Source organism: Panthera pardus, unplaced genomic scaffold (genome assembly GCF_024362965.1).
Source record: "Panthera pardus isolate Hobbes unplaced genomic scaffold, ASM2436296v1 HiC_scaffold_27, whole genome shotgun sequence".
NCBI lineage: Eukaryota > Metazoa > Chordata > Mammalia > Carnivora > Felidae > Panthera > Panthera pardus.
This window is the reverse complement of record NW_026526843.1, coordinates 57569231-57578979: the sequence shown is the minus strand read 5'-3', so window position 1 is coordinate 57578979 and position 9749 is coordinate 57569231. Positions and strand designations below refer to the sequence as shown.

The 9749-nt window shown below is 35.1% G+C and overlaps 1 pseudogene; it reads left to right on the top strand.

Moving 5' to 3' along the window:
* The first annotated feature begins 805 nt into the window (after positions 1–805).
* On the top strand, positions 806–2193 carry LOC109255060 (nuclear pore complex protein Nup50-like; annotated as a pseudogene).
* The last annotated feature ends 7556 nt before the right edge of the window (positions 2194–9749 follow it).

Below are 9749 nucleotides of genomic sequence, written 5' to 3'. Positions count from 1 at the left end.
AAAAAAAAAAAAATACCTGTAGAAGATACATAAAAGAAACCAGAAAGGAGTCAAAGCATGTAACAACAAAAAATCAACAAACACATGTAAACAGAAGAGAGAAGACAAAGGAGAAATAAACTATAAGGTAGACAGGAAACAACAAAATGGCAATACCAAAATCTTATGGATCGTTAGTTACTTTAAATGTAAATAAACCCTGGGGCGCCTGGGTGGCTCAGTCGGTTAAGCGGCCGACCTCGGCTCAGGTCATGATCTCACAGTCTGTGAGTTTGAGCCCCGCGTCGGGCTCTGTGCTGACAGCTCGGAGCCTGGAGCCTGTTTCAGATTCTGTGTCTCCCTCTCTCTGACCCTCCCCTGTTCATGCTCTGTCTCTCTCCGTCTCAAAAATAAATAAACGTTAAAAAAATGTAAATAAACCCTGTAATGAAAAGACATAAAGTTGTTGAATGGATGAGAAAAACAAGATCTAACTATAAACTGTCTAGAAGAGCCAAATTTCAGATTTAAGAACACACACAGGCACGTTCCCCCAGCAGTTTCTGGCTGAGCAGACATCTCTTCCTCACTGTAGAACATAGAGAGACGAGGCCCCTGGAGGACATGGTGTTTGAGACCCAGGGCTTGGTGACCACCAAGTCCATTGAGAATCCTCAGTGCACCAGAAATGACTACCCACACTGCAACAGCTTCAGATCCCAGGCCATTCGCTGCAAACTCGCACCTGCTTGCTGTCGTGCACCAGGCTTTCGCGGCTCCCACAACCCAGCTAGTGCCGCGGTGGCTGTCCTGGGGTTTTGAAATAATGGACAAAAGAAATGCTTAGAAGGAATTGACAGATAGGAATTGGGATCAAGAAACGAAGCAGGAAGAGGTGGGAACATTCTCAGCGGCCACTGAGGAAGTCTTGAAGATTAGAGCCATAAAGAAAGCAAAGCATAGAAATGTTGGATTTGAATCTGATAGTGGCGAAGCCTTTAAAGGTTTTAAGGGTTTGTTTGTACCTTCTGGAGGAGGAAGGTTGTCTGGATTTGGTAATGGTGCTGGAGAGAAGCCTCTGGAAGGACTGTCTACTGGTAGCAGCTCTTCTCTCAGTGCTGCAAGGGCAGCAACTGAGACCAAGGCAGCCTTTGGATTTGTTATTGCAAATGGCTCTATCTCCTTGGTCGATAAAAATATTTTAAATGCCAAAACTACAGTCAGCAGGCCTCCTCCTCTGGCCTTAGCTGTAGTACAGCCTGCCACAGGAATGCCTATCACAAGCAGTTGGCTGCCTTAAACTGTTATGTTCAGGATTGAATAGCGAAGCAAGTGAATACAAACTCACTCTATGATCTGACGCCTATCTCTAAAGACTATGAGAAGTATTCAGCAGGTGTTGAACAACAACATAGGAGTAGTGGCAACAGGAATTCTGAAAGTGAAACTAACAAAATGTCAGTTGCAAGACAGACACCTTCCTTATTTGGGACAACAAAATTATAGCAAGAGTCAACATCTTTGTTTCACGGCAACAAAACTGAGAATACATCTTAAAAGAAGATTGAGAGGGTTTCTGTAAATAAAATGGACCCATCAGTAAAAGCAACAATTGCCTCATTTAATTTTGGCAAGAAAATGTATAGTTCTGTCTTGGGCTCATTAAACTTTAGCCCCCTGACTGGATTTTCATTTTCTTCTGGAAACTCCAGTTTATTTGGCAAAGATATTACCCATAATAAAACACCTTTTTCACCATTTTCCACAAAAACATCTGAGATACAAGCTGAAGGTGGCAGTAAGGAATGCAAAGGCAGAGATGAAGAAGTGAATGATGAGCTGCCCAAAGTACTAGTTACTGAAGTAAAAGAAGATGCTTTTTACTCCAAAAATTGTAAACTGTTTTATAGGAAAGACAATGAATTTAAAGAGAAAAGTGTGCATATTTTCCATTTAAAACCTATAACAAATCAGAAAATACATCTTTTAGTGTGGGCAGACACCGATTTAGGCAACATATTGCTGATTGTTCTGATTCCACCCAAGATGCCATGTACCTGAACAGGGAAAAACAACATACTTATTGTATGTGCTCCAAATCCACCCACAGATAAGAAGAATGCTACCATTCCTGTTACCATGTTAATTTGGGTAGAAATAAGCGAGGTTGCAGAAAAGTTACAAAAAATTTTACTGGAGAAAAAGTATGCCTGAATACACTTCGACTGAGGAACTGTTGCCAAGTTTCTGCTCCCACATGGCCCCCTAAATTTGTCAGTGTTTCTTCTCTTCTTACTTTGACATTCAAAGAACTTGTAGATAACTTAAAACTTTTGTGAGGAAGATTAATATGGCCAATAAAACCTTTAAATGTTAAGTGTCAAGAAACTGTATTCTCCCTTGTTAAGAACTGTCTAATGTGTAAAATACATTTGAACAAATTTTGGGGGAAGATTTTTAATGTTTGTTTATTAAACTGGCCACAAGTAATTTCTTAATAGTCTGAAATCAGGGTAAGGATTAGACTTCCAAAGGCTGTTCTGATCCATGGGTTTTGGGGTCTGCTGTCACTGCTGGCAAGGCTTTCCAACAGGCTCTGTGTCCAGAAGGAAACTTTCCTGTAGACTTCTGTCTGGTGGGCTTGACTGATTTGGGAGAACAACACTCATTCCAAATGTATCATGTTACCACACTGTAATAGAAATATTTTTCCTTTGCTTTACTTTATTGTTATTTTAAAGCTGAACCCTGACTACAGAATGTTCCCCCTCAGCATTAGAGTCTTTCCTTTTTATCTGCAGACATTGGGTTTTAACCCTGTAAGCTGCTTTACCTGATTCCAGAACTGCTTTTTTATTTTAAAGGAAACAAGTAGCTTGTTATTTGGCTTTGTAGATTTGGTTTTTTAGTTTCATTTATGAGGTGCTATAATTGTATTCCCCTACAGACAAACATAATAGAGGGGAATTGCCCAGAATGGAGTTTAAAAGCACAAATTTGGTAGCTTATAGTTTATTGACACAGACAACAAATCCTTGTAAAAAAAGAAAGTTAAGTAAAAGGTATACTGTAGTATGAAAGAAAGAGAATATATCTTAGTTATTTGTACCATGATGAACCCTATGGATCTAACAGCTACCTATTACTTAAAGTCCTAGGAACTTTTATTACACACGAGCCAACTGAATTAACCAGGAAACATGAAAAAAGCTAGTGGAATTAAAATTGCATGTGTAAGTGTTGCCTTTAATTTCAGACAGAAATATATTCTACATTGGATATTTGAAATTTGCATTTAATTTTTCAAGAGTAAGTTTTTCAGTATGTCCATTTGGAAGGGAGCCATGGTTATGCACAAGAATATCCATGTCACTTCTCCATAGCTGACCTAGTATGCATTGAAGACTTGGGCACATGAATTAGATGCAGATTTTAATGTTTAAATATGCACTTTCATTCCTTATTAACCATTTAATGTTGGTACCAGATGATATTGTTCAAAATCTCATGGTGGTACCAGATGATTTTGTTTAAAGACTCATGGTCCATGTCTGAGGTCTCACACTTATATATAAGTGTGTCTTAGAAAAGAATAGTCAAAATAATTATAGATATTAAGTTACTTTTTAAATGAGGCTATAATTTTTAAATATAAAGAGGGTGGGGAAACAATTTGATGATAAAATATGTTAACTCAAATACTTGAGGTATGGTAGTTGGCCTAATATTTATCATAAGATTATTGTACTACTTAGTTTTCTGTTTCCAGTGAGGGAATTTGGTCCAGTATGTTGTTCTGGATTAATACACAGAGAGAGGTGTGCTTACATTTTTATGGCATGTGGTCAAACTCTTACATTGGGAGAGCTAGGGAGGGAGTGGCAACTACTTTAGCATTTTCTTTTTAGAGTTGAGAATATTTGTGAGTTTTTGTTATAGGTGATTTATAGTAAGCAGATGGTCAATACTGTTACAGCAAAAGTGGCTCTGTTTCTTCACTTTAGGTTTATCCATCTGTTAGAAGGAAGAGGAAATACAGGGTACAATGTTTAGTCAAGTGTGTCCCACCTTAGCCACATGTCCTCCCAGGGTCCCCAGGAGCTGGTACATATCTCAGGCACCTTCCGAAACACCACAGTGACTGTAGCCTTTGCATGTCCAGTGGGATGTTTGCCAAAAATGGCCTGAAAACATCAAGACTGAGTCATCTCCAAACCCCTTGAAAAAATAGTTTATATCTTTGTAAATTAGTGGATATGTGTGGCTTTCTCTTTCCCTAACATTCCCAGCAAATTGTTGCTGTTAAACTTCACTGTTAAAGTGACAATTACAGGGACAAATGTGATGCATGTGCCCTAAATTACAATGTGATATTTCCTTCATGTCACTTCTGCTTTAAGAACTAAGTGATCCTTGCTTTAATTATATATTAATACATATGTGTGGATTTTACTGTTAAATCTAAATACTTGTATGTTTCTTGAGAGAAGGGGCAACTTTGGCCCCCAAGGGCTCATTTTTCCCCACTGTATTAACAGCTAAATTCTGCCCCATGAGTTTAGTTAGATTTATTGAAAAATTATTAGAAATTAGGATTTAAATGTTTAATATAGACTGAAATTTTCATATTTAGTTGGATAATCAATGAAATGTATCACCTATGAGATCTGAAGTGAGGTGTTTCTAATCTTTAATTCTAAATCAATTCGTGTTGCAAAAACAAATGTGCATTGTGCTGTCTTCATTATTAGAACTAGAGGCTGAAAATGTGTGTCCAGTTTATAAAGAAGTTTAGATTGTGTTTTCCATGGAAAGACAAATCTAATCACTTAATAACTGGTTTTCTTTAAAATTATTATGATTTTGTAATTTCAGTTCTTTTTATAATGCTATGAGAGAGAAAGAGAGCAGGAGAGGTACAAAGAAAGGAGAGAGAGAATCTTGAGCAGACACCGAGCTGTTAGCACAGAGCATGACATGAAGCTCAATCCCACAAACTGTGAAATCATGACCTGAGTTGAAATCAAGAGTTGGACGCTTAACCATCTGAGCCACCCAGGTATACCTACAATTTCAGTTCTAAATCATATTTTTGATATGCTGCATGCCAAAAAATCTATCTGTTTTGGGGTAGAAAAAAAATCCCATATTACTATTAGGATTCAAAACAAGGTGTCACTGAGAAAATTTTTACAGTTTAGTTTTAAAGTTAAACAAAGTTATTTGCTTTTGAGCATTTATAAGTTATTCTTCTATTTCGAACAGTCAAAATACAAGCACAGTTCATTTGAAGGCTTCACAAACCAAATTAATCACTCCCAAACTTCAAGGTATTCATTGTGATTCTGTAAGTGAGAATACTTTAATAGAAACTCATGTGTCCTGTGGTACTGGTAGGTGACTATGAGGAGCCCATCCAACCATTTTTTCTTCCAGTCTGTGCTCTAAGTTACTTGTATGTTCTTGGCCAGAGGCAATCATGGTAAGGACTACAGATTCTGCTTGATGCAGACACAGTTGTAACAGAGATGTAAAATTTCTTAGCAATCAAATAGATAAGTTGTTTGATTTCTATTTTACATAGAAAATTTTTTTCTAAAATTAAAATACTTAAATTTTCAATGTATTTCTCAGTTTGTATTAGTTTTTGAGGAAGTGTAATAATCCATGAAATGTATATAAATGTAAAGGAAACAAACAAAAAAGAACACACCTAAGCAGTAGGTAAAGAAATAAAAAAAAATTTTATGCAAATAGAAATCAAAGGGAACAAAGGTGACCATGCTTATATCATACAAAATAGATTTTAAGTCACTGTCATAAGAGACAAAAAGAAAGACATTATATAAATTACTAAAGGGTCAATTCACCTAGAAGGTATAATAATTATAAATAAACATGCACTCAACATCAGAACACCCAAATATATGAAGCAAATATTCACAGAACTGATGAAAAAATAATAGTAGGGGCTTTCAATATCCCACTTTCAATAATAGTTAGAACATCCAGACAGAAGATCAATAAGGAAAGAGAAAACTTGAACAACCCAATAAACTACATTGATCTAAAAGAAATATACAAAAAATACACATTCTTCTCAAGTACACATGAAACATTGTCCAAGATAAATCATGCTAAGTCACAAATCAAGTCTTAACAAATTTAATATTGATATCATACCAAGTATCTTCTCTGACTCTGATAAAATAAACTGAAATTAAAGGTTGAAAGAAAACTGGAAAATTCAGCAATATGTGAAAATTAAACAATACACTTTTTAATAACTAATAAATCAAAGAGAAAATCAAAGGAAAATTGGAAACTATTTTGAGACAAATGAAAATAAAAACACAATATACAAATCTTATGGGATGCAGCAAAAGCAATATCTGAGAGGAAATTTTATAGTGTTAAACACCTACTTTGAAAAAAAAAAACCTCAAATAAACAATATAAATTTACAACTCAAGAAATTATAAGAAGGAAAATATAAGTCCAATGTTAGCAGAAGTAAGAAAATTATCAAGATTAGATTAAAAATAAAGAAAATAGGGAATATAAAAACAATAGAAGATTAACAAAATCAGAGATTGTTTTTGAAAAATAAAATTGACAAATCTTTACCTAGATTAAGAAAAAAGATAAAACTCAAATAAAATGTGAAATGAAAGAAGATGTTACAATTGATGCCATAGAAATTTAAAAGATTATGAGTCTACTGTGAAGAATTATGTGCCAACAAATTGGATAACCCAGAGAAATGGATACATTCATAGAAACATGCCACCTATCAAGACTTCCTTCAACAGATGAATAGTAAAAAAGGAAATTGAATCAATAATCAAAAATTTCCCAAAGAAAATCCCAAAACTAGATTGCTTCACTGGTGAGTTATACCAAAGATTTAAAGAAAAATTAATGGCAATCCTTCTCAGACTCTTCCAAAATTGATTAAATCAATTAATAGATTGATTAATAAATTGATTAAATCAGTTAATGACAAATATACATGATGCTACAAAACATTGGATGGGTCAACAAAAAATCAAAGAAGAAATTAAAAAAATACATGGAGACAAATGAATATAAAAACACAATGATCCAAAATTTGGGGGATGCAGCAAAAGCTATTCTAAGAGGAAAGTTTTGAGCAATACAGGCCTACCTCAAAAAGCAAGAAAAATCTCAAATAAACAACCTAAATTTTACAGCATAAATAAACAAAATATAAACTAAAAAAAAACAAAAAAAAAAAAAACAGAAACAAAAACAATAGGACAGATCAATGAAACCAGGAGCTGGTTCTTTGAAAAGATCAACAAAATTGGCAAACCTTTAGCGAGACTCATCAAAAGAGAGAGGGAGAGAACTCAAATAATCAAAATCAGAAATTTTTCTGTGAACTTTCTGATGTCAGTCATAGCAGTATCTTTCAGGATATGTCTCCTGAGGCAATGAAAAGAAAAGCAAAAATGAGCTATTGGGACTACATGAAAATCAAAAGCTTCTGCAAAGAGATGGAAATGATTATCAAAACTAAAAGACAATCTATGGAATGGTCAAGATATTGGCAAATTCCATATCTGATAAAATTTTAGTGTCCAAAATATATAAAGAACTTATATAGTTCAACAACCCCCCCCCAAAAAAAAGGTTCCAAGGAAAAAATGGGCAGAGGACATGGATAGACACTTTCCCAAAGAAGACATACAGATGGATAATAGACTCATAAAAAGATGCTCAATATCACTCATTATCTGGGAAATACAAATAAAAACTATAATGAGATATCACCTTACACCTGTCAGAATGGCTAAAATTAAAAAAAAAAAAAGGAACAACATGTTGGTGAGGATGTGGAAAAAAGGAACCCTTTTGCACTGTTGGTGGGAATACATATTGATCAGCCACTATGAAGAACAGTATGGAGGTTTCTCAAAAAGTTAAAAAATAGAATTACCCTACAATCCAGTAGTTGTCTTACTGGGTATCTACTCAAAAAATACAACACTAATTCAAAGGAATGTATGCACCCTTATGTTTATTGCAGGATTATTTACAATAGCCAAATTATGGAAGAATTTTCAGTGCCAACTGATTGATTGATAACTGGATCAAGAAGTGATAGATAGATAGATAGATAGATATAGATATAGATATGAATATAAACTTAAAAAAGAATTAAATCTTGCCATATGCAATGAAATGGATAGAGCTATAGAGTATCATACTAAGCAAAATAAGTCAATCAGATAAAGACAAATAACATATGATTTCACTCATATGTGGAATTTAAGAAACAAAACAAATGAACAATGGAGAAAAAGAGAGAGAGAGGTCAATCAAGAGAAATACTTTTAACTACAGAGGAAAAACTGATGGTTAGCAGAGGGCAGGTAGGTGGGGGGGATGATATAGGTGATGGTGATTAAAGAGTGCACTTGTGATGAGCACTGTGTGATATATGGAAATGTTGAATCATATATTGTACACCTAAAAGTAATATAACACTTTATGTTAACTATACCGTAATTAAAACTTTTAAAAAGGAAAATGTCAGGTATGTTCAATAAGTCTACTGAAAGAATAAAAAAAATGTAATATAAATGTTTCTATCCAACATGGATATTTTTGAAATTTAGAGGTAAAACAGTTACCTGGTAAATATACCAGTACAGAAAAACTTATATAAATAAGATTTAGCTACATTTTACTGAATACTATACCACTTACCAGGCATAGATCTAGAAACTATCCAGATATTGCTTTATATAAATCTTAAGAGAATCCTTCAAGCTAAGATTTTTATCTCCATTTTATAAATAAGGAATTAAGACTTAGATTTAATTTTATTGGTTTTCCTGTACATCTGAGGAAGAGCAGAGTTGAGATTTGAACACAAATATGGTTCATTCCAAATCCTGGGCTTCTACTATCATAAAATCTCTCTTGTGTGGCTTACATATGATAAATAAGTTAGGGAGTTTGGGAAGATGGCAGCATAGGACAATCCTCCTGAGCCCACCTTGTCCCGTGGACACATGTAGATAGCAGCCTCATCAGTACAATTAATCTGTAACATGACGCTTAGAGTGGCAGAACAGACTCTTCACAGTTAATCCTAGAGAGGATGTCACATCTAAATGGTAGGGGGGCAGTGGTAAAGATATGGTCTGGAACCAAACTTTTGGTGGAACTAACCACACATATGGGAGGGACACCACAAACATAGAGAAAGGGGAGGAGCAAACCCCACAACAGGCACTACAGACATGGGTACCAGCACTGGGAAGACAGTCCTCATAATATTTAGTTGTGAAAAACAGTGGGGGGTAACATCAAGAATTTGTGAAACCAGTGTGGATTAACTGTCAGTACTTTCAAAATCAGAAGGCTTAGTTTTGTGATAGCTAAAGGAAACTGAGTCCTAACACTTAACCAGCCAGCATTAAAATTCCACCAATATACAACATGAAAGCAGCAGTTTGAAAACCACTGGGGATATATAGGAAGGAAGTAGATTTATTTACTAACCTCAGAACATGCTCTGGAGGGGCGAGGATCTTTAGGAGACTTTTCTAAGAATTAAAAACTGTTAGGGATCATTTCTATCCATCCTCCCAGCCTAGACACCTAGACATCTGTAGGAACCAGCATGAAAATTCTCAACCTAGGTTGCTGACACTCTGTGCCCCATCCAATGATCTTTTGCAGATTTTCCCCATCCAACTCACCCCACTGGCAGGAGTCTCTGCAACATGGTGCCT